A 26978-nucleotide genomic window follows, 5' to 3' on the forward strand; every position below is an offset into this window, starting at 1 on the left:
GGATCCAAAATCAGGGCCCCTTGGATGACGAGGGAGATAGAGATGATGAAACATTAAAAAAAAAGTATGATTCATGTCAGGTGAATTCTTCAAGTGAGAATCCAGCCAAATACAGAGAGGGGAGGTGAAGAGTAAAATAAGACTGGCAAAGAGAGAATATGAGAATAGAATGGCAGCAATATAAAAGGGAAATCTTCTACCGACACGTAAATAGTAAGCGGATAGTAAGAGGCAAGGTGCGTCCTATTAGGGACAAAGAGGGTGATATATGCTTAGACGTGCAGGGCATGACTAGAATATTTAATGAGTACTTTGTATCAGTGTTTACTAAGGAAGAGGAATCTGACAAAATATCAGAAGAAGCGGAGAGAACAGAGGCAATGGATAGGTTAAAAATTGAGAGGGAGGAGGTACTCGAAAGGCTAGCTATGCTTAGGGTAGATAATTCATTTGGACCGGATGGCTTGCATTCCAGGTTACAAGGAAGTGGGGTGGACATAGTGGAAGGGCTGGCTATAATCCTCCAATCTTCCCTAGATACAGGGGGTGTGCCAAGAGTGGCAAGAAAGGGTGTAAGGACAGTCCTAGCAACTATAGACCACTTAGTTTAACATCAGTGGTGGGTAAGGTTTTAGAAACAAAAATCAGGGGGAAAAAAAAAAACAGGCACTTGGAGAAGTTTGAGTTAACTAAGGTGAGTCAGTACGGATTTGAAAAAAGCAGATCATGCCTGACTAATCTAATTGAATTTTTAATGAAGTAACAGAGAAGGTTGATAAAGGGAATGTGGTAGATGTTGTCTATATGGATTTTAAGAAAGCATTTGATAAAATACCACATAAAAGGCTGGTTAACAAAAGTGAGGCTCATGGAAAAGGAGGGTCAGCGATTAAAAAATTGGCTTAACAAAAAAAGTGAGTCCTGATAAATGGTTGTTTTTCAGACTGGAGGATGGATATTGGAAGAGAGAGTCGAATTTCAAAATTTGCAGATGATACCAAACTTGGAGGAATGGCAAAGTGAGGATGATATGAACCACCTACAACAGGACACAGATAGGTGAGCAGAATGTTCAAACAAATGGCAGATGCAATTTAATACAGAGAAGTGTGAGGTGATGCATTTTGGCAGAAGGAATACAGTGAGGCAATATAGACTTAATGGCACAGTTCTAAAGAGCGCGCAGGAACAGAGGGACCTGAGGATGCATGTGCATCAATCTTGGCAGGACATATTGAGAGAGTGGTTAGCAAAGCATATGGGATTTTGGGCTACATAAATAGAAGCATAGAGTATAAAAGCAGGCAAGTTATGCTGAACCTTTATAAAGCTCTGGTTAGGCCGTAACTAGAGTACTGTATCCAGTTCTGGTCACCACACTTTAGGAAGGATGTGAGGGTCCTTGACAGGGTGCAGAGGAGATTTACCAGAATGGTTCCAGGGATGGGGGTTTTTGGTTACAAGATTAGCTGGGGTTGGTCTCCATGGAGCAAAGGAGATTGAGGGGAGATTTTATAGAGGTGGACATGATTATTTAGAGAAGATAGACAGGGAAAAACTGTTCCCATTAACTGATCGTACAACGAAGGTTGTGCGCAAGAGATGCAGGGGGAATATGAGGAAGAACATTTTTTGCGCACTGAGTGGTAAGGACCTGGAACTTGCAACCCATAAGGGTGATGGAAGCGGAGACAATGATTTCAAAGGGAAATTGGACGTGTACTTGAAAGAAAGAAACTTGCAGAGCTACTGGGATCGAGTGGGGAAGTGGGACTGACTGGATTGCTCCGTGGAGAGCTGGCATGGACTTGGTGGGATGAATAGCCTCTTTCTATGCCATAAATGACTACGATCCTTTTTTGAACAAGGGTGTACATTTGCAATTGTCCAGTCCTCTGGTACCACCCTTGTACCTAAGGAGCATTGTAAGATACCAGTGCCTCCGCCATTTTCACACTTACTTCCTTCAATATCCTCAGATGCATCTCATCCAGTCCTGGTGACTTATCAACTTTAAGTACAGCCAGCCTTTCTAATACCGCCTCTATCGATTTTTAGCCCATCCAGTGTCTCGACTACCTCATCTTTCACTATGACTTTGGTAGCATCTTCTTCCTTGGTAAAGGCAGATGCAAAGTACTTATTTAGTACCTCAGCCATGCCATCTGCCTCCATGCGTAAATCCTAATAAGTGCCTAATCGACCCTACCCCTCCTTTTACCACCATTTTACTGTTTATATGCCTACAGACCTTGATATTCCCTTTTATGTTGGCTGCCAATCTCTTCTCATACTCTCTTTGCTTTTATTTTCTTTTTCATTTCCCCTCCAAACCTTATACAAGTGAGAACCAGGCTGGAATATAGAATCAACTTGATAGCTGTCATACACATTTATTTCTGCTTCGTCTTACTCTCTATCTCTTTCATCATGCAGGGAGCTCTGGCTTTGATTGTCATACCATTCTCCCTTATGGCAATGTACCTTGACTGTATCTGAACCATCTCGTCTTTAAAGGCAACCATTTTTTAAAAATTCATTCATGGGGGTATGGTGTTACTGGCTAGGCCAGGATTTATTGTCCATCCCCAATTGCGCTTGAACTGAGTGGCTTGATAGGCCATTTCAGTGGGCATTTAAGAGTCAACCACATTGATGTGGGTCTGGAGTTACATGTAGACCAGACCAGGTAAGGACGGCAGATTTCCTTCCCTAAAAGGACATTAGTAAACCAGATGGGTTTTTACAACAATCGACAAAGGTTTCATGGTCATCATTAGACCAGCTTTTTCATTCCAGATTTATTAATTGAATTCACATTTCATCATCTGCAGTGGTGGGATTTGAACCCATGTCCCCAGAGCATTAGCCTGGGTCTCTGGGTTACTAGTCCAGTGACATTACCACTACGCCACCGCCTCCCCTGTTCAATTATAGTTTCGCCTGCCGATCTTTGATTCCAATTTACTTGGGTCAGATCTGTTCCCACCCCACTAAAATTGGCCCTCCCCCAATTAATTAATTTTACTCTGGATTGCTTTTTGCCCTTTTCCATAGCTAACCTAAACCTTATGATATTCTGATCACTGTCCCCTAAATGCTTGACCACTGACACTTGATCCACTTATCCCACCTCATTCCCGAGAACCAGATCCAGCAATGCCTCTTTATTCAGTGGACTAAATTTATGTTAGTTTTTTTTCTCTCAAGCACTTCTCCCCCACAATTCCTACCTCAACCCTTCACAATTCCTCCGCTTTCCTACTCACCTGCCACCAACCTAGGCTTGAGTCCCACAACTACCCTCTGTGCCCCTCAACATTCTCCAAATATCCCATCTCACTCTCGGTGACCCCTCCGTTGTTGGGGGTTAATCTCAGCACCATGCTTCCTGTTCCGCTCACCCCATACACCGTTGCCCACCAACCGCCACCCCCTCCCTGGGCTCTGTTGCAGATCAACAATCGCATTTCCCTCCAAAATTTCCAATCGCACACCAACAAGGTTATCCTCTTCCATGACTTTGCAATGGACAACTGCATTGATATCATGGCTTGGACATCAATTTGGTTCACGGATGGCAACATCTTGCCTTTTACCAAAGCCTTCCTATCTGGCCAGTCTTTCCCTGCCTCAGCCCATTTGCTGCTGAAATCCTCATCCATACCACTGTTACCTCCAGACTTGCCTATTTCAATGCTCCGTGGCCAGCCTCTGAACTTTCAATCTCCATAAATGTCAGTTCATCCAAAGCTCTGTTGCTCATATGCTAAAACACACCAAGACCCACTCACCCATCACCCACTGTGCACACTAACCTACATTGGCTGCCAGTCCACAAAGCCTCCAATCTAAAATTCTTATTAAATTTGTATTATCACTTCTTAACCTCACCTCTTCCGATCACTAACCTCCTCCAGCCCTACAACGCTCCAAGAAATCTGCATTCCTCCAACTCTGATTTCTTGTACATTCACCATTTCTTTCGTAAAAACAAAATACTGCAGATGCTGGAAATTTGAAATAAAAACAAAGTGCTGGAAATACTCAGCAGGTCTGGCAGCATCTGTGGAGAGAGAAACAGAGTTAACGTTTCAGGTCTGTAACCTTTCATCAGAACCAGACCTAAAACATTAACTCTGCTTCTCTCTCCACAGATGCTGCCAGACCTGCTGAGTATTTCCAGCACTTTGTTTTTATTCCCCATTTCTTTCACCCTGTCATCGATAGCCGTGCCTTCAACGGTCCAAACTCTAGAATTCCATCCTTAAACCTCTTCTCCTTAAAACCTGCCTATTTGATTTGGTCACTCCTCCTCATAGCTCCTTCTTTGATTCAGTGCCAATTTGGCTGATTACACATCTGAATTACCTTGAGATGTTTATCTATGTTCAAGACACTCTCTCAACTAAATTGTTATAATGTATGCTTCTGCTTTCAAGGATATCACAATTTACAAAATTTCTGTAACCTCTATCCATAACCTGAACAGATTTCAACTGCCCATTTAACATATTGCTAATTTCAGCAGGCAAAATGTGTGCATTGTAGCTACTCAATTGTTTTTGAAAACAAGTTCGAACAGGAACTTTGAGCAATTCTAATCGCAATTTTTTGGCAACAGAAATTGACTAGCAGCTAAATGTTAATTCGAAACATCTAATTGTGTGAATACTATAAATATTTCTCTGGTATGATTTCATAACTTGTACGTTGCATTCCTCATTAGGTAAAATCTCAGGTAATCTGCATATTAAATAACGTATAAAAATAGACTCATGGTTTTTGTATAAACATAGGTCAACATTACAAAGCTTCGATGAATCAAAATTCTCATCTTCATGATGGTCAGCACCCATTTATATACTTTTCTTTTCAACGGGCATATTCCAATTGGCTAGTGCATTGCTTTTCCAGTGCTGCAATATTTAAAATTACAACTCTCCCTCTTAATTTCAGTCCAGATTCCTGTCAAGTTCACTTAAATATAATGCCACCTCCACAATTCATGCCCAATTCTCCCGTAAATCTATTTGAACGTTTCCATGTCTCAAAACCTACCCTAAACAAAGGCATGAATTACATTATCTGTTATTCTGGTGTATTATCCAGCTTCATTATCTCTCCAGGCTTCGACAGTCAACCTTGCCATTCACTTCCACTGTCCAGTGCAGTGGGATTGCTCTTGCTTGGGGTCTCTCTTGCCTATCTGAATTTAGCCCAGTGATGTCTCTTCCCACCTCTGCACAGTGTTATGGAATACCCTAAAGTCCATGCTTGGTCCCCTCCTCTTCCTCATCTACTTGCTTCCCCTTGTCAGCATCACCCACAAACATAGAGTCAGCTTCCACATGTACACAGATGACGCCCAACTGCACCTCTCCACCACCTCCCTCAGTAGTGTCACACGGCTTGTCCAACATTCAGTCTCAGATGAGTAGTAATTTCCTCTGGAGTAGTACGAGGTAAGCCAAAGCCATCAACTTCAACTTTAGCTCGGTACCCTTGCATTAGCCAGATTCCCTTCTTCAGTCCCTGTCCCACTCTGAGCCAGACTGTTTGCAACCTCACCATCATATTCAAACCCAAGCTGAGCTTCCAGCCTCATATCTTCCAAATCTTGAAGATAAGCCTACTTTCGCCTTTGTAATATCGCTGCCTCTGCCCTTACTTCAGCCCATTGCTGGTGAAACACACATCCATGCTTTAGTTACACCCAGGTTTGATGATTCCGATTTTCTTCTGACCAGCTTCCCTTCCTCCATCCTTTATAAATTTTAGTTCATCCAAAGTTCTACTGCCCATCCTATCCCAGACCAGCCTTTGCTCACCCATTATCCCTGTATTTGCTGAACAAATTGGCTCCTGGGTCCTCTTACGCCTCTAATTTAAAATTCTCATTCTTGTTTAAATCCCTCCATAGTCTCATCCTCTTTTTTTAATCCATAACCTTTTTGGTGCTGCAACTCCACCCGAGCTCCCCATGCTTCTGACCCCAGCCTTTTATGCATACACATTTCCTTCACTCCAACATCAGCAGCCATCACGCCTACCATCGAGGCTTCACGCTCTGAAATTCTTTCCTTGAACCATCTACCTCTCCATATCCTCTCCTGATACAGGTGGCTGTATGGGATAAGTGGGGTCAGTGTAAGTGGTGAGGAGTGTAGTTTTGACCAAACTATTAGTCTTCCCACCTTCTTTGAGTTGTCATCCATTTTGTTTCTTACACCTGTGAGAAATGCTAAGACATTTTGCATTAAAAGGTGCCAGATAAAGCAAGTTGTTGGTTTATCTATCCTACTGGGCTATGCCCAATTTTAAAAATCAGCAATGGAAGCCTGGATTCAAGTCAGCCATCAGAAACAGTTGCCATTTAAGTATCTTATTACTGGACAAACAGATTAACAATTGACTGTAACGCAATGTCTCTCCAACGCTGTGATATTTAAATAGTGACTCTCCTTCCACCCTCACCCCAGGCCTCTCACTGCTGACTTTAAATCTTATCTCCTTATACAAGGCCTGCTGTCTGATTTTAAAATCAGCAACAACCAGGTCATGACTCTTACAAACTTAAAAATTAACAGCAGGAGGCAGAATTGGTTGAGAGGAACAAATGCCATTTAAATACCCGAGTGCTGGAATAGAGGGGTCAAGAACTATACTGGTCTGCTGTTGCTACTGCAACAACACAAACAGCATCAGGTACAGAAAGGTATAATATTGCTGCTGGGCCCATCAGCGAAGAGCGAAAACCAGTAGATGTTATGTTCCACAGATAAGACCATCCTCTTACTTTTAGTTCTAAAGGGGTTCGGGTAGGTCAAGTACAAAGAGTATTAATTTAAGTACTGTTTGTATTGCAAAAAAATCTCATCACACATAAAACCGTCAAAAAAAGTATTTTACTGGTGTTAAGCTTTATGACATAACGAAGAAACAACATAGATGTTGCTGAAGCTATTGTAACCCCAAAGGAAAATGAATGTAATCAGTGAACTAAGATCACCTTTTCTACTTGAGTGATAATTTTCAATCACGTCAACAGAATTTGCACTGGCGTTATTTTCATAGAGCAGTCATTGCAGAACTCAATTTTTATCAGTTACTGTGACTCTGTGTTACTGCAAGTCAGTTGAACTGTAGCAATTTAACTGATAAAATAGGCTAAAAAAAACATGTTGAAGAAAAATGAAAAGGTTCCAGTCAGGTTATATTTAAATCTATCACTTACAGCAGAAATAGTAGCAAATTCGCTGAGTAAATTCCTTATTTAAACATTAATACTCCTAAGCAGCAGGTACATCAAACGAGTTTAGTGTTGAGGATAATCTATATAACACTATATGCTCTACATACTTTATTGATAACAACTTGTACTTATAAAGCACTTTTAAACTTAGAAGAACATCCTGGGGTGCTTCAGGTGTCCGCAGACAAAAATGGCGACCAAATCAAAGGAAGAGTTGATAACCCTGCTAATAAAAACTTGGACAAAGAGGTGGGTTTCATGTAGGGCTTTAATGAGGAGGGGTGGTGAGGCAGAGGGGTTTGGAAAGGAAATTCCAAAGCATGAGAGCTAGATGGCTGAAAGCAGCTGACAAAGGGAGAAGGGGATGCAAGAGAGGCCATAAATCTAAGGAATGGAGAGTTCGGAATAGTTCTAGAATTGGAGAAGGTTACAGTGATAAGCAAGGGAAAGTACATTAGGTATTGAAACATGATTTAAATATATGAACATTTTAAATTGAGTTATTGGAGGACCAACAGCTAGCAAGAACAGGAGTGATGAGAGTGCAGGACCTTTTCTCCCAGTCTATTTGGTCCAACTCAGCTCTGCACTGTCACTTTTTTCCAAACTTCAGTTTGTGTAATACGTCGTTTCATAATGAAATTTAATTGATAATTACGAAGAATGCATGATTATGACTCCTGCAAAGACTCTAACTTTGCATATTTCATGACCAATGTACAATCTTAAGCTGTAGATTTGTTACTATTTGGAGTCTCATTTCACAGAACAATGAGTTTGAAAAATTATATATTAATTTCTATTAACATTTTAATAATAAATCAAGCAGTAATGCGGTGATGGTGTCACAATAGGATGCGGTAGATTAGCCTAATGCACGACAAATAAGCTAGTACAAGAAACTGCTGGCTTTTCAAACTAAAATCATTGCCAATTTTGGATGTTTGCTTGAATCACCAGGCAAAACCAGCTTGTCTGCACTATTCACTTCTATGCTGATATTTCCAAACCTTTTCATTTGAAAAGCTCATTAACCCCAGGGCTGATTTAAAAAGTCAACTACTCACTTTTTGATTGTGCTTCGCAGCTGCAGAATGCTTCGCCAGTTCATTATCGAAGCGGAAAGAAAAGTAGTTAGGGACGGGGTTCAGGGGAGAAATGTTCTTTTCCCTCTACCACCTCTTCCCCTCCCAATTTAAACAAAAAGGGATTTTTTTTATTTTGAGAAGTCAATTTTATTATGAGCAGGTCTCCCTCTGCTCAGTGGCTCCAGTAACATCAATTACAAACAAAGAGTGTCTCCATAGTAAACAGTAGAGCAGTCAAATTCAAACCGACCAGAGCGCTAACGCAGAGCCACGGGAAACTAGGCTACTTGCTAGGAATACAAATTTTGCAGAAACCCACAGCACCAAAGCAGTTCTGAGATAGGTTTTAAGGTTGCGGCCTTTTCTTTTAACTAGAGAACTGATCTCTGATTCAAGTCTCAATGCCAGTAATAAAATTGAATTTTTTTTTTAATTCTAAGAAGCTTGCAGTAAGTTTATTACTTTGTTTTACAAATATAGTTTTTAAACTGACTTTTAGCTGGTGTGTTAATCCATTTTTAGAATAAAAACTCAGTAGTGCTAAATGTAGTGCATTAATACATTAACACTTTCATTAAAATAAGTAAAGCTAGAAATATTGGCTGCTAAGCTATTGCTAGTAAAATCAAGAACAATTTATAGCGTTTTGTTTTAAACATATACCAACAATAAAGATTGCTAACATTTTCACTTGGATTACTGTTCAAATATTTTTGTGGCTGCCATGGATTTAGTCAGAATTACACAGGAGGCATAATTTCCAGTGATCACGTTATTTGCTTGACTATTGCAAACTAAAATAACCTACTAAATGCAAAGCAGATTCAAAAGATTAAACTTTTTCTTAACAAGTGGCTCAAACCTTTCACCTGCCTTTTCACCAATTAACATTTCTGGTTAAATGTACCAACATCAATAGTTTGGTTAATAACAAGTGCATTCTTTCTTCCTTATCCAGTCAACACAAACTACTTTCCAAGCATGAAGATGAAATTGACTAGATTACTAAAACTTGTACAGTATCCAACACCGTACGGAAACATTATTCCTGCTTGTTGTTTAATTCAAAAGGTACAGGAATGCACTAAGAACAGTCTTGTAGGAAGGCCTGATGTTAATGATGCATGGTCAACTCTAGCGACGGCCGCTCTTGTAATGCACTTAGCTAATCATAAGTAGGATGGACATTATGCTGTTTCTGAACCTCGTGTACAAGTGCATTACTTCCTTCCACAACTACAGCACATAGTCAATATAGGTCTGTTTTATAAGCAACTGCAATAGCAAAAGCAATAACAAGAGGGAATAATATTTAGAAACACCCGCCCGAGTTGTAGTGCCAATCAATTTAAGACGAATGATCAGATCGGGAACAGTATATTTCCACGATTGTGTTTACCATGATCTGAAGCGACAAATGACCACAACAATCTGTCAGTATCAATCTTGAAGTCCTTCCATTATAGAGTCATAGGGCCATACAGCACTGAAACAGGCCCTTCGGCCCACCGAGTCTGTGCTGACCATCAACGACCCATTTCTACTAATCCTACATTAGTCCCATAATTATGAAACAATGGATTTGTTTAACATGTCAAACCATGAGTTCAAATATATTTTAGAATTCAGACATGCATTCTCCCAATTTATTCTGCATTATCATTCAAATAAAACAACATTTCAACCACAGCACATGTAATGAGAAATGTAAATTGACAGCTGTAGCAGGACCACAAGAATCCACCCACTTGCATTCCTTTAACCTGCTTCGTGCATGCAGCTTTCAGAATTGGCACACACGTAATCTAGCTCTCAAACTTAATTCGCCATCTAAACAGACTTACAGAAAAAAAATTAAGAAGGTAGAATAGGAGATGCATTTTACAAACTTGGGGGGCGAGGGGAAAGAGGCTGCAAAAAACAGTACTGCAATACTCAGAGGGTTAACAGACATTCGGCTTGCGTACAGGGGCGTTAACTATGAATGAAACTAAAATGCCATTGCCCAGCACACATTGCAAATCCAGACTTGGAAAGCCCACAAGGCTTTTGACATCCGTTCAAAATAAAATATTTGTTAAAAAGACAAGAAATAATTCACCAAGCCTCGATTCCCCTCATGAAACAACTGCCACAACTGAAGTGGAGCTGAATCACTATGGAGGCAGGACAGATGAAAGATTTATTTATGGCGCTCATATTTATTATTAAGTCCCTGAAGAATTTAATCCCTCCATAGGTGGCAGCTGTGATTATGACGAGGTATTTTGATGCCCAATTATCAAATGTCAGCGGGTGCCAAAGGAAGTGTCGAATCTGCTGTAGATGGAAAAAATGGTTTGGAGTTGAGGAATGTAGGAGAATGAGACTGCCGATCGGTGCCAGCGTTTGATATCTTTCCCACCGCACCCCCCCCCCCCAACCCGCCGGGGTGTCTTCCCCACCCCACCCCTCCCCCGGCCTGGGGTTGTCTGTACCCCTCTCTCCCTGGCCCCTCTGGGGGTATCACTCTGGCCCCCGCCCTGGGGGTCACACTCCTCACCAACTCTGGCGGTCGCTCTGGGCCGCTCTTGGGGGGGGTGTCGCCCCCTCTCCCTGACCCACTCTCGGGGTATCTACCTACCCCCCCACCAGCCGCCCCTTACCAGTCCTGTGTCGGCAGTATCTTCCCTCCCACCCCCACCCCACCAGTTCTGGGAGTGTCTTCCACCCCCACCCCACCTCTAGTTCTGGAGGTGTCTTCTGCCGCACCCCCACCCACCTAACCCTGGAGGTGTCTCCTCCCTCCCCACCTCCAGCTCTGGGGGTGTCTCTACTTCCCCCCCCCCCTCCCCTCTGCCCAGCTCTAAGGGGTGTCCCCCCACCACCCTGCCCGCTCTGGGGGGGGGGGTGTCACCCCCTGCCCTGCGGGTGCCTCCCCCCGCACCCCCCTGGCTATGCTCTGGTGGCATCTCCCTCATGCCCCCCCCCCCACACCGCACCGCTCTGAGCGTGTTTCCCCCACACACCCCCTGCCCCGCTCTGGGGGTGTTTCCCCCACACCCCCGGGGGTGTTCCCCCCCCCCTGCCCCGCTCTGGGGGTGTCTGCCTGCGGCTGAGGGGAGCTGTCATGGCGCCGCCCGGCGGCCGCTCCGAACCGCCAAGCTCAGCGACAAACTGTCAGCGGGGGAAAGGAGGTCGGTCACTCGCTACTCACCCGCCGGCAGCAGCCGCAGACTTCCTCAGCCACTCGCGTCACTTTGTTTCTCTCACCGCAATAATAATAATAAATTTGCTGTTGTTAATCATAATAAACTGAATGTACACTATCAAAAGGGGGAGGAGTGAACGTAAGCAAGAGGCCCACAATTTTAACACTTTCCTTCCAGAATAATCCAATCCTTTCCCTCCCCTCCTCCACTCCCTCCTGTCCCTGCTGACTGGCTGAGGCCGGGCCGACGTGGCCAGTCCCAGTCTCTCTCTCTCTCTCTCTGTGTCGGTGCCGGTGGAGTGTGGGGGAGGGGAGGGGGAATACTGGGACCGCTGCCAAATAATGAGCTCCACTTTAGGACACTGCGGCGGAGGCCGCCGTGCGCATGCGCACAGCCTCTCCCCGCACACCTTTGCACAATACTGTGACCACAGTACGCACGCGCAACTCGCGTCGGCCTCCGGCTGGCTGTTGCCTCCTCTCCGAATCGGTTTGTTTTTAAATCCTCCCGCCTCCCCCAACCCCCTCACGCACCTCCTTATGTTTGAAATGTGTTGCGACACGCGTACCGTTGAGCTTAGAGATATTCGGCTCTGTGAATTACAACGCGCCATAACCAAAGGACTCGCATTTCTCCGATTTAAAGAGATCGCCGCTTTGCCCATGCGCCGTTGTGCGCCTCAGAGCTGTCAAGTTGTCACTCATTCGGCTGCAGGTCTGGCAGCACAGCGCTGAACACTTAGACTCACACTTCTCATCACTGCTCAACACAGACTCACACTCCTCATCACTGCTCAACACTGAGACTCACACTCCTCATCTCTGCTCAACACTGAGACTCACACTTCTCATCACTGCTCAACAAAGACTCACACTCCTCATCACTGCTCAACACAGACTCACACTCCTCATCTCTGCTCAACACTTAGACTCACACTTCTCATCACTGCTCAACACAGACTCACACTCCTCATCACTACTCAACACAGAGTCACACTCCTCATCACTGCTCAACACAGACTCACACTCCTCATCACTGCTCAACACAGACTCACACTCCTCATCTCTGCTCAACACTTAGACTCACACTCCTCATCTCTGCTCAACACTTTGACTCACACTCCTCATCTCTGCTCAACACTTAGACTCACACTCCTCATCTCTGCTCAACACTTAGACTCACACTCCTCATCTCTGCTCAACACTTAGACTCACACTCCTCATCACTGCTCAACACTTAGACTCACACTTCTCATCACTGCTCAACACAGACTCACACTCCTCATCACTGCTCAACACAGACTCACACTCCTCAGCACTGCTCAACACAGACTCACACTCCTCATCTCTGCTCAACACTTAGACTCACACTCCTCATCTCTGCTCAACACTTAGACTCACGCTCCTCATCACTGCTCAACACTCAGACTCACACTCCTCATCACTGCTCAACACAGACTCACACTTCTCATCACTGCTCAACACTTAGACTCACACTCCTCATCTCTGCTCAACACTTAGACTCACACTTCTCATCACTGCTCAACACTTAGACTCACACTTCTCATCTCTGCTCAACACTTAGACTCACACACCTCATCACTGCTCAACACTTAGACTCACACATCTCATCTCTGCTCAACACTTAGACTCACACATCTCATCTCTGCTCAACACTTAGACTCACACTTCTCATCTCTGCTCAACACTTAGACTCACACTTCTCATCACTGCTCAACACTTAGACTCACACATCTCATCTCTGCTCAACACTTAGACTCACACATCTCATCTCTGCTCAACACTTAGACTCACACATTTCATCTCTGCTCAACACTTAGACTCACACTTCTCATCACTGCTCAATACTTAGACTCACACATCTCATCTCTGCTCAACACTTAGACTCACACTTCTCATCTCTGCTCAACACTTAGACTCACACTTCTCATCTCTGCTCAACACTTAGACTCACACATCTCATCTCTGCTCAACACTTAGACTCACACACCTCATTACTGCTCAGCACTTAGACTCACACATCTCATCTCTGTTCAACACTTAGACTCACACATTTCATCTCTGCTCAACACTTAGACTCACACTTCTCATCTCTGCTCAACACTTAGACTCACACACTTCATCTCTGCTCAACACTTAGACTCACACACCATCTCTGCTCAACACTTAGACTCACACTTCTCATCTCTGCTCAACACTTAGACTCACACACTTCATCTCTGCTCAACACTTAGACTCACACACCATCTCTGCTCAACACTTAGACTCACACTTCTCATCACTGCTCAACACTTGGACTAACACTTCTCATCACTGCTCAACACTTGGACTAACACTTCTCATCTCTGCTCAACACTTAGACTCACGCTCCTCATCTCTGCTCAACACTTAGACTCACACACTTCATCTCTGCTCAACACTTAGACTCACACTTCTCATCTCTGCTCAACACTTAGACCCATGCACTTCATCTCTGCTCAACACTTAGACTCACACTTCTCATCTCTGCTCAACACTTAGACTCACACACCATCACTGCTCAACACTTAGACTCACACTTCTCATCACTGCTCAACACTTGGACTCACACTCCTCATCTCTGCTCAACACTTAGACTCACACACTTCATCTCTGCTCAACACTTAGACTCACACACCATCTCTGCTCAACACTTAGACTCACACTTCTCATCACTGCTCAACACTTGGACTAACACTTCTCATCACTGCTCAACACTTGGACTAACACTTCTCATCTCTGCTCAACACTTAGACTCACGCTCCTCATCTCTGCTCAACACTTAGACTCACACACTTCATCTCTGCTCAACACTTAGACTCACACTTCTCATCACTGCTCAACACTTGGACTAACACTCCTCATCTCTGCTCAACACTTAGACTCACACACTTCATCTCTGCTCAACACTTGGACTCACACTTCTCATCTCTGCTCAACACTTAGACTCATGTACTTCATCTCTGCTCAACACTTAGACTCACACACTTCATCTCTGCTCAACACTTAGACTCACACTTCTCATCTTTGCTCAACGCTTAGACACACACTTCATCTCTGCTCAACACTTAGACTCACACACCATCTCTGCTCAACACTTAGACTCACACTTCTCATCTCTGCTCAACACTTGGACTCACACTCCTCATCTCTGCTCAACACTTAGACTCACAAACTTCATCTCTGCTCAACACTTAGACTCACTCTTCTCATCTCTGCTCAACACTTGGACTCATACACCATCTCTGCTCAACACTTAGACTCACACTCCTCACCTCTGCTCAACACTTACACTCACACCTCCTCTTCTGCAATGCAAAATAAATGTGTTTCATTGGCAGCTAAGTTCTCAGTTCCATAGCTTCCCAGTCCATTCAATATAACAGACCATATTATCAACTCAAAACTGGAAGCGATATACCCCATTGCAAAGTTATACATGTATGTTTTAAATGGCTGCAGTCAGCGCGTATTCTCGCTTCCTCCGAACACCTTGTGTGCAGTTTTCCGTGGCAGCCACAATTTGACAGTGGCTCTGCTGTCCGAGCTGTACTCTTGTTACGTATTTGCACCAAGTCCAGTTAGATTCAAAATTCACGCAAACACGCCCTCCGATTTTTACAGAAACTGCAGTCCAAGTGTGCTCATACTGTATTTTTAAACTCGGCTCAGCACTGCAAGTACTTAACAGTAATTTGTCACAGTCGACAAAAGAAACGTACAATCACTGAGATTACTGGTCTCGATTTGAACTCTTAGTAACGTAATATACTTTTAAACCAAACCTTTCCCACAGTTATCTGGCAACTATCCCAGTTTTGTTCAATTTGAACGTTTCGCTTTACCTAAAGAGACAGTTAGCTCTTTACATTTACCAGTTCTATCCGTGTGCAGTTTCCCTTTAAAGCCAAGCACTTCGGCACTAACTGAAGCTCTTATCCATTTCGAAAGTTGCTTGCTTTACTTTAAAAATAACACTGTTCACCATCAAACAGTACAACTTGCAATTTTACTGCATCACATACTTGCAAAAGGGTGAACCGAGATTCATCTAAAATCTGAGCTAAAAATGTGTTTGTTCAAACCAACAATGTAAAACCATTTTTAGCAAAATACTGGTTCAGAACTTCGAACAGTAATAACTGTAAACAAAGCACTGCCGTGATAACGGTAGGTTTTTTTTTAAATCTGTCTACTTTGTCATTTAGGAACCGTTTCTTGCACGTTTGTTACAAGCTGAAGTGGGTGGAAATAAATATCCCACAGGAGAAGTTGGTAAGTTGCACTGCAGCATATACACCTTGAATTTAAAATTTTGGGTTAAAAACAAATTTGACATTTAAAAATCTAAGAAACATTAGCAGAACATATGCATTTGAACAAAGCGGCGGAAGTTTAAAAAAAATGCATTCCAGGAAACCTCGCTTCACAATTAATGGCATTAGATTTGTTTCTATTTTCTGTACATCATTTTTTGCAAGCCTCACCAATAAATCTGGATATCATTCTGTTGGCAACGTTCACTCTTGGGTCTACTGCATTATACAGAACTTTACGTATTCCACCCCCCCCCCCCCCCCCCCCCACCCCCCACCCCCCAAATAAAAACTATGATAAGTTACAAAATCAAAATTTTACCTCTTCTGAAGATCACACCGCTGAAAAACTCAGTGAGCGGATCCTCATTTAAAGATTCTGTTTAACAGTAGGAAACAAAGCTGCAACAGGGTATGTGATAATGGTTTTCATATATTGATTCCTCATATGTGCGCTAACCTCGTAATCATGGTTACCCTGAATTATGAGTAAGCTATATTTATACTACTCATGAGGATGGGCGGTAGTGAAACGGGGTTTCCATGGGTTCTGTGGCCTCAGACACCTATACGTGTAGATATTATCACCATCTACCAAACTGATGCATGGCAAAAGCAACATTTCAACAGCTACCACCTATTCTTGTTGAATTACTTTTTCTGTAGAAAATTGTATCTATTTAACAGGATTTTGCAGTAAAATATAGGCTGGAACATTTTATGATTTTGTAATGCTATTTTCTCACTTTAAATTATTTTCTCCCCCTTTTAGGTCTATCGTTGAGACTATTCCCAAATATCTGTCAATATTGTCCTAAAACCTACCCTGAGGAGATATAAAACAGCATAGGGTGTCTTTTCTCTCAGATTGCCTTCCCTGATCTGCTTTTTTTTCTCTCTTCTCCCTCAAACCCCCTGCTGCACCTATGAACCCCATCAACGCCTTTCCTGAGATCAGGTACTTTCCTAGAGAGAAATTCATACCCCCCTACGTCTGACACTATAAGCAATGTTATGAGAGATCTAATAGTATAAGAATGTTGTATGAACCCTAATATTGATGAAAGCACTGAACTCCATTTTCTTGTCCTAATGATACCCAGCACAAAAGCATCTTAAAAACATTATTGTTAACTTGCTTCATGCTGGCCCAAGTTGTGCATTAACTGCATTAGGAAAATAATATTTTTCTAGCTACTGTTGATTTTTTGAATTGCCTGACTTAATAGTGATAAAATTTGGAAAAACTGGGAATATGAAAATAGTTGTCTTTAGTTAGCAATGACTGCAAAAAAAAAGGATTATGGATTGCTGTGCTTTATATACAGACTTCGCTTTAACTAAATTTATCTTTGCTTATTACACAGTACACACAAAAAAATCTAGATATAGATATCTCCAAATTTGGAGTACTGTGCACAGTTCTGGTCTCCATATTATAAAAAGGATATACAAACATTGGTGAAGGTGCAAAAAGATTCACAAGGATGATACCAGAACTGAGAGGATACACTTAGCAAGAAAAGTGAACAGGTTGGGGCTCTTTCCTTTTGATAAGAGTAGGCTTAATGGTGACCTGATAGAGGTCCTTCAGATAATGAAAGGGTTTGATAGGATAGAAGTAAAGATAAGGTTTCCTCTTCTGGGGCAGTCCAAAACTAAAGGACATAAATATAAGATAGTCACTAATGAATACAATAGGGAATTCAGGTGAAGCTTCTTTACCCAAAGAGCAGTATGAATGTGGAACACACAACTGCAAGGAATAGTTGAGGCAAATAGCGTAGATGTCTTTAAGGGGAATCTAGACAAGCACATGAGGGAGAAAGGAATAGAAGGATATACTGATTTTAAAAAAGCAAAATACTGCAGATGCTGGAATCCGGAAATAAATACAGAAAATGTTGGTAATACTCAGCAGGTCGGGCAGCCTCTGTGGAGAGAGAAATAAGATCATAAGATCATAAGAACTAGGAGCAGGAGTAGGCTGTCCGGCATTCAATAAGATCTTTTCGTGGACTCAGATCCACTTACCCGTGCTCCCACCGTATCCCTTAATTCCTTTATTGTTCAAAAAGATATCTAAATTAGCTTTAAAGACGTTTACTGAAGAAGCGTCAACTACTTCACTGGGCAAGGAATTCCATAGACTAACAACCCTCTGGGTGAAGAAGTTCCTTCTTAATTCAGTCCTAAATCTGCTCCCTCTAATCTGGAGACTATGCCCTCTTGTCCTAGCTTCACCTGCCAGTGGAAACATCCTCTCTACTTGTATCTTATCTATTCCCTTCATGATTTTATATGTTTCTATAAGATCCCCCCTCATTCTTCTGAACTCCAATGAATATAATCCCAATCTACTCAGTCTCTCCTCATAAGCCAACCCCCTCAACTCCAGAATCAACCTAGTGAACCTCCTCTGCACCCTCTCCAGTGCCAGTATATCCTTTCTCAAGTAAGGAGACCAAAACTGCACACAGTACTCCAGGTGCGGCCTCACCAGTACATTAAATAGCATTAACATTTCAGGTTGACAACCTCTGGACCAGAACTGATGAAAGGGCATCGACCCGAAACATTAACTCTGTTTCTCTCTCCATAAATGCTACTAGACCTTCTGAGTATTTCCAGCATTTTCTGTTTTTATTATAGAATTATACACTGATTGGGTTAGATTAAATAGCATGGGAGAAGACCAGTTGGGGTGAATGGCCTGTTTCTGTGCATTATCTTTGATGCAACTCAATATGTCAGATCTTAATGGATCAATAAACTGTGCTACTTGTTGATAGTGGCATGAGGTATTTCTATTAAAGTCAGTGATTCCAGCTAGATGCTGAAAGATTCTAGTGAGTTATATATTACTAAGGTGCAGTTGGTGGTCCTGTTATTTATCAGGATTTTTGTTAACAGGTAGGAGAGATACTCTGAGGGCATTTGATCTGAGTCAGGGTTACAGAATTCTTACAGTTCTCTTGCATACCATAAATTGAATGTCAATATTTTTTCATATTGAACTATAATAAACCATACAGTATATGGAGCCTTAAGAATAAAACTAAGGTATTCTCAGTGTAATTATTTGAAAGGTACATTTAATTTACTGAAGTCATTTGAAGTTCAGTTCAGCAACTTTTTATTTATTTGTTCAGGGGATGGGGATGCTGCAACAACAAGTTATGTTGACATAGCACCTTTAACATTGTAAGTGTCCCAAGGCAGTTCACAGGAGCATCAATCAGACAAAAATTGGCACCGATCCAAAGAAGGAAACAAAGATTTGGTCAAAGAGGTAGGTTTTAAGGAACGTGTTAAACAAGGGCAGAGAGGTGGAGAGATTTAGAGAAGGAATTGCAGAGCTTAAGGCCAAACAACTGAAGGCACAGCCACCAATGGTGGGGTGAAGGAAGTGGGGAATGTACAAGAGGCCGGAGTTCGAGGAATGCAGAGTTCTTGGAGGACTGTAGCGCTGCAGGCAAGGCTGCATTAATTATCCATTACTCCTTGCCCTTATTAGGTAGTGAGCCATCAGAACTGCTGCAGTCCTTGTGGTCATGATGCTCCCTTAATGGTACTAGGCATGGAATTCTAGGATACTGACCCAGTGATGGTGAAGCAGTATTTGCTCAAGTTGAAACAAGTGTGACTCAGACCCGATGCCATTCCTGTAATATTGGTACTCTTGTTTTTCTCGCTGGTAAAGGTCACAGGGGACAGTGTTGCTATCAAAGTAATACAAAGCAAAATACTGTGGATGCTGTAAATCTGAAACAAAAACCAAAAATGCTGGAAATACTCAGCAGGTCCGACAGCATTTATGGAGAGAAAAAGAGTTAACATTTCAGGTCTATGATCTTTCATCAGAACTGTTAAAAAGATAGAAATATAACAGGTTTTGAATAAGTGAAAGGGGGGAGGGGGAAAGAAGAACAAAAGGGAAGGTCGGTGATAGGGTCTTCCCCCTCCCTTTAAAATTATGAAGGGACTCAATAGGTTAGACGTAGAGAAGATATTTTTACTTGTGCTGGGAGTTCAAACCTAGGGGCCATATATGTAAGATAGTTGATAACTATCATATAAATACTTAGCGGGTAGTAAGATAAAAGCAAAATACTGTGGATGCTGGAAATCTGAAATAAAAACAAGAAATGCTGGAAATACTCAGCAGGTCTGGCAGCATCTGTGGAGAGAGAAGCAGAGTTAACGTTTCAGTTCAATGACCCTTCTTCAGCGGGTAGTAAGAGGCAGGGTTGGTCCTATTAGGGACAAAGAGGGTGATATATACTTACAGGTGCAGGACAAGGCTAGAATACTTAATGAGTGCTTTGTATTGGTGTTTACTAAGTAAGAGGATGCTAACAAAATATTGATAGAAGCAGAGATAGTAGAGATAATGGATGGGGTGAACATTGATAGGCAGGATGTACTGGAAAGGCGGGCTATGCTTAGAGTGGATAAGTCTCCTGGACTGGATGGCTTGCATCCCAGGATGCTAAAGGAAGTGGGGGTGGAGATAGTGGAAGGGCTTGCCGTTATCTTCCAATCTTCCCTAGATATGGGGGAGGTGCCGGGGGATTGAAGAAAGGGCGTAAGGGCATTTTTAGTAACTGCAGGCCGGTCAGTTTAACATTAAGAACAAAGAACAGTACAGCACAGGAACAGGCCATTCGGCCCTCCAAGCCAACGCCGATCTTGATGCCTGTCTAAACTAAAACATTCTGCACTCTTGGGGTCCGTATCCCTCTATTCACATCCTATTCATGTATTTGTCAAGATGCCTCTTAAACGTGGCTATCGTACCTGCTTCCACCACCTCCCCCGGCAGCAAGTTCCAGGCACTCACCACCCTTTGTGTAAAGAACTTGCCTCCCCTCGCACATCCCCTCTAAACTTTGCCCCTCGCACCTTAAACCTATATCCCCTAGTAACTGACTATTCCACCCTGGGAATAAGCTTCTGACTATCCACTCTATCCATGCCACTGATAACTTTGTAAATCTCTATCATGTCGCCCCTCCGCCTCTGTCGTTCCAGTGAAAACAATCCGAGTTTATCCAACCTCTCCTCATAGCTAATGCCCTCCAGACCAGGCAACATCCTGGTAAACCTCTTCTGTACCCTCTCCAAAGCCTCCACGTCCTTCTGGTAGTGTGGCGACCAGAATTGCACGCAATATTCTAAGTGTGGCCTAACTAAAGTTCTGTACAGCTGCAGCATGACTTGCCAATTTTTATACTCTATGCCCCGACCGATGAAGGCAAGCATGCCGTATGCCTTCTCGACTACCTTATCCACCTGCGTTGCCACTTTCAGTGACCTGTGGACCTGTATGCCCAGATCTCTCTGCCTGCCAATACTCCTAAGGGTTCTGCCATTTACTGTATACTTCCCACCTGTATTAGATCTTCCAAACTGCATTACCTCACATTTGTCCGGATTAAACTCCATCTGCTATTTCTCCACCCAAGTCTCCAACCGATCTATATCCTGCTGTATCCTCTGACAATCCTCATCACTATCCGCAACTCCACCAACCTTTGTGTCGTCCGCAAACTTACTAATCAGACCAACTACATTTTCCTCCAAATCATTTATATATACTACAAATAGAAAAGTGATGGGTAAGGTTTTAGAAACAATAATCAGGGGGAAATCAACAGGCTCTTGGAGAGGTTTGAGTTAATTAAGGAGAGCCAGAATGGATTTGTAAAAGACAGATTATGCTTGACTAATCTAATTGAATTTTTTGATGAAGTAACAGAGAAGGTTGAAGAAGGCAAAGCAGTGGATGTTGTCTATATGGATTTTAAGAAAGCATTGACAAAGTGCCCGATAAAAGTCTGGTTAACAAAATTGAGGCTCATGGAATAGGAGGGTCAGTGTCAGCTTGGATAAAAAAATTGGCTTATGGACAGAAATCAGCATGTCATGGTAAATGGTTGTTTTTCAGATTAGAGGATGGTAGACAGTGGTGTTCCCCAAGGTTCAGCACTGGGTCCAATGCTTTTTTGATATATATAAATTATTTGGATAATGGAATACAGAGTAAAATTTAAAAATTTGCCAATGATACCAAATAAACCAAACAGGCTGGCAAAATGGGCAGACAAATGGCAGATGGAAGAGAAGTGTGAGGTGATACATTTTGGCAGAAGGGATATGGAGAGGCAATATAAACTTAATGGTACAATTCTAAAGAGTGTGCAGGGATACAGGGAACTGACGTTTCATGTGCATTGATCTTTCTAGGTGGCATGACATATTGAGTTAGGAAAGCAAAAAGGGATCTTGGGCTTCATAAATAGAGGAATACAAAAGCAGGGAAATTATGTTGAACTTTTATAAAATCCTGGTTAGGCCATCTCTAGAGTATTGTATTCTGTTCTGGTCACCACTCTTTAGGAAGATGTGAGGGTTCTTGAAAGCATCCAGTGGAGATTTACCAAAATGTAGCTAAAATCCCTCATCCCTGGAACAAGGTTAGGTTGGAGAAGTTGTTCTTTTTGGAGCAATGGAGATTGTGGGTATTTGATAGAGGCATACAAGATTATGACAGGTTTACATACGGTAAACAAAGAAAAGCTGTTTCTATTAGCTGATGGTACAAGGATTAGGAGACACAGATTGAAGGTTTTGGGCAAGAGATGCGGAGAGGATGTGAGGAAGAACTTTGTTTTACACAACTAGTGGTAATAACCTGGAACCTGCTGCCTATGAGGGTGGTGTAAGTTGAGACGATGAATGATTTCAAAAGGAAATTAGATGGGCACTTGAGGGAAATAAACTTGCTGGGCTTCGGGGATAGAGCGGGAGAATGGGACTGATTGGATTGCTCTACAGAAACCGGCATGGACTCAATGGGCTGAATGGCCTACTTCTATGCTGTAATGACTCTATGATAATAAATCCAGTAAGGAATTCAGGATTAACCTCTTTACTGAGAGAACAGTTAAAAAATAGTGTTCGCTACCTCATGGAGTAGTTGAGGCAAATAGTATTGATGCTTTTAAGGGGAAGCTAGATAAGTAAGTACATGAGAGAAAAAGGGACAGAAGGGTATGTTGCTAGGGTGAGATGAAGTAAGATGGGAGGAGCCTTGTGTGGAGCATAAACTCTGCATAGGCTATTGGGCCGAATAGCCTGTTTTGGTGCTGTAAGTAACTATGTAACTTCACTTCAGATGATAGCCTTTTATTATATAATAATACATAGTGTAAGTTTGTGGAAGCTTTATTCATTATTGAGCCAGATGTTACTTATTGTTGATAGTGGTTTCTAACAGCCAATGAAAAGCTGACTATGTAATTGATATAATGATGTCCCACTGCAGGTTTGTCTAATGATAACCCCTGATTATGAGTAAATATTATATGATGCTAATATAGAATCATAGAAAGTTTACAGCACAGAAAGAGGCCACTTAGCCCATCATGTCTGTGCCAGCCAAAAAACATTCCACCCATTCTAATCCTACCTTCCAGCATTTGGTCAGTAGCCCTGCAGATTACGACACTTGAGGTGCATATCCAGACTTCTTTTGAATGAGTTGAGGGTTTCTGCCTCAACTTCTTTCAGGCAGTAAGTTCCAGACCCCCACCATCCTCTGGGTGAAAAAACTATTCCTCATCTCCCCTCTAATCTTTAAATCTATGCCCCCTAGTCACTGAACTCTCTGCTAAGGTAATTAGGCCCTTCACCTCCACTCTATCCAGGCCCCTCAAAATTTTATACATTTCAATCAGATTTCCCCTGAGCCTTCTCTGTTCCAAGGAGAACAACCCCAGCCTATCCAATCATTCCTCATAGCTACATTCGTAAATCTCCTCTGTCCCATCTCTAGTGCAATTACATCCTTTCTGTAATGAGGTGACAAGAACTGCACACAGTACTCAAGTTGTGGCCGAACCAATGATTTATACAGCTCCAGCATAACCAGTCTTGCTTTTATATTCTGTACTTTGGCTAATAAAGGAAAGTATTCCTTATGCTTTTTTTATTTCTAAAATATACTTTATTCATAAAAATCTGTAAAAATTACATTCCAAATTAAATTCCAAATGCAATACATATGATGTGAAATATATGTATAGTGTAAGCAAATATAGAAGTTGTCAAGAGAGCCTGATGTCAATGATTTGACTCACAATTGTGTGATAGCCAGTCTACTGCAGCTCAGTTTACAAAGCATGTCTGAGCGTGCCACTGTGGAACATGGAATTTATTCAACAGATCTAAAAACTCAACCAAAACTATTTTCTTGGAAGCCACCAACAAATTAAAGAAAAAAAGAAAACAGCTCTGTGCTCACTCTCACCATTAGCAAGCTCATAGCTGTAACCGTGGCAACTTTCTTGCCCTGATTGCCCTTAAGCATTCTGGAATGTCAACAAAACCGGGGGGAAAAAACTGCAAAGACAACTTACAAAAACAACCTAATCTTCAAAACAAACATATACAAACACCACCTGAACAAAATCAAACCAAACAGACCTCTCTATCAAAGGTGTACAATAGCCAGTGCACAAACTTCATCAATCAAATAGCAACAAGCAGTGCGGTAGTGCTTATACCTAATAGCTGCTCTGGTAGCGAGTATAAACCTTCTTGTATAACAATTTTATTTTGATCAGTTGGGTGCTGTGGAAATACATCATCAGGCTTAAGATTCTGTAAACTAAGCTATTAAGAATTTCATATAGGTAGAGTATCAAATTCTGATGGAAGAATAAGTGATGGAAATGCTCGATGAATGTCATCCATTTAGGTAGGGGAAAGACTGTAAAAGACCTAGGAGCCATACTCGACTCAATCAGTCATTGGAACACATAAATCAATAAAGCACACAGCAAACTGAGCTGTATTGGCAAATCAGTAGAGCGAAAGTGTGAGGCAGTCAGCCTGTCATTATATTGTGCTCTGATCAGGCTGCACCTTGAATACTGCATTCGGTTCTGATCGCTGAGACACAAGAGAGCCACCAGGCCTGGACATGATGCTGAAATGGCTGCTTTCTAGTGTGAAATGATTGCATTATGAAAGAAGAATAGAAAAACTTGCACTCCAATTTTGAAAGGGAGGAATGAGGGGTTATCTTAGAATCATAAAATCATACAACGATACAGCACAGAAGAAGGTCATTTGGGCCCTCATGCCTGTGTCAGCTCTTTGGTAGAGCTATCCAATTAATCCCATTCTCTTGTTGTTTCCCATAGCCCTGTAATTTTTTTTCCCTTTCACGAATTTATCCAACTCTCTTTTGAACGTTACTACTGAATCTGCTTCCACCACCCTTTTAACCTGTGCATACCAGATCACAAAAACTTGCTGTGTAAAAAAAAATGTTTTCTCATGTCATGTCTGGATTTTGCCAATCATCTTAAATCTGTGTCCTCTGGTCACTCATCCTTCCACCACTGCAAACAGTTTCTCTTTATTTATTCTATCAAAACCATTCATGACTTTGAACATCTCTGTCAAATCTCCTCTGGCGTAAGGGCAGCACAGTGGCGCAGTGGTTAGCACCACAGCCTCACAGCTCCAGCGACCTGGGTTCAATTCTTGGTACTGCCTGTGTGGAGTTTGCAAGTTCTCCCTGTGTCTGTGTGGGCTTCCTCTGGGTGCTCCAGTTTCCTCCTACATGCCAAAGACTTGCAGGTTGATAGGTAAATTGGCCATTATAAATTGCCCCTAGTATAGGTAGGTGGTAGGGAAATATAGGGACAGGTGGGGATGTGGTAGGAATATGGAATTAGTGTAGGATTAGTATAAATGGGTGGTTGATGGTCGGCACAGACTCAGTGGGCCGAAGGGCCTGTTTCAGTGCTGTATCTCTAAAAACTAAAAAAAAAATTAACCTTCTCTGCTGTAAGGAGAACAACACCAGCATCTCCAGTCTCGCTACTTAATTTCAGTCCTTTATCTCTCTGACTTAAAAGTTCATAAGAAATTATGTGGAATAGAGAAGGTTAAATCTAATTATTCCAAACCAATCCATGACTGCAGGATATGGGAATCATAGGTACAAACTGATAGAAGGCAAGTTCAGGACTGATGTCAGGAAATCTTTCTTTTAGCAAAGAGTGATGAATACCTGGAATGATATTCTGGGTAGGATAGTGGAGACAAATCTTTTTTTTTATTAATTCATGGGATGTGGACATCGCTGGCTAGGCCAGCACTGAATGCCCATCCCTAATTGCCCTTGAGAAGGTGGTGATGAGCAGCCTTCTTGAACCGCTGCAGTCCATGTGAGGTAGGTACACCCAAAGTGCTGTTCGGAAGGGAGTTCCAGGATTTTGACCCAGCGACAGTGAAGGAACGGCAATATAGTTCCAAGTCAGGATTGTGTGTGACTTGAAGGGGAACTTGCAGGTGGTGGTGTTCCCATGCATTTGCTGCCCTTGTCCTTCTAGTTGGTAGAGGTCGCAGGTTTGGAAGGTGCTGTCTAAGGAGCCTTGGTGCGTTGCTGCAGTGCTTCATGTAGATGGTACACACTGCTGCCACTGTGTGTGAATGTTTGTGGATGGGGTGCCGATCAAACGGGCTGCTTTGTCCTGGATGGTGTTGAGCTTTTTGAGTGTTGTTGAAGCTGCACCCATCCAGGCAAGTGGGGAGTATTCCATCACACTAGAGTTCCGAAGAAGGGTCACTGACCCGAAACGTTAACTCTGCTTCTCTTTCCACAGATGCTGCCAGACCTGCTGAGTGATTCCAGCATTTCTTGTTTTTGTTTCAGTATTCCATCACACTCCTGACTTGTGCCTTGTAGATGGTGGACAGGCTTTGAGGAATTAGGAGGTGAGTTACTCGCCGCAGGATTCCTAGCCTCTGACCTGCTTTTGTAGCCACAGTATTTATATGGCTACTGCAGTTCAGTTTCTGTTCAATGGTAACCTCTAGGATGTTGATAGTGGGAGATTGAGCGATCGTAATGTCATTGAATGTCAAGGGGAGATGATTAGATTCTCTCTTGTTGGAGATGGTCATTGCCTGGCACTTGTGTGGCACGAATGTTACTTGCCACATATCAGCCCAAGCCTGGATATTGTCCAGCTCTTGCTGCACTTCTACATGGACTGCTTCAGTATCTG

The 26978-nt window shown here is 42.5% G+C and overlaps 1 protein-coding gene across 1 annotated transcript in view; it reads right to left on the reverse strand.

Moving 5' to 3' along the window:
• The window catches only part of LOC137347913 (zinc finger protein 652-like), a 99466-nt gene extending 83119 nt beyond the window's left edge, over positions 1 to 16347 (reverse strand). The window contains 1 exon segment of the mRNA XM_068012962.1: positions 16211 to 16347. The gene's annotated coding sequence lies outside the window, so the exon portion shown is untranslated.
• Positions 16348 to 26978: the final 10631 nt, after the last annotated feature.

This window comes from Heterodontus francisci, chromosome 33 (assembly GCF_036365525.1).
Source record: "Heterodontus francisci isolate sHetFra1 chromosome 33, sHetFra1.hap1, whole genome shotgun sequence".
Lineage (NCBI taxonomy): Eukaryota > Metazoa > Chordata > Chondrichthyes > Heterodontiformes > Heterodontidae > Heterodontus > Heterodontus francisci.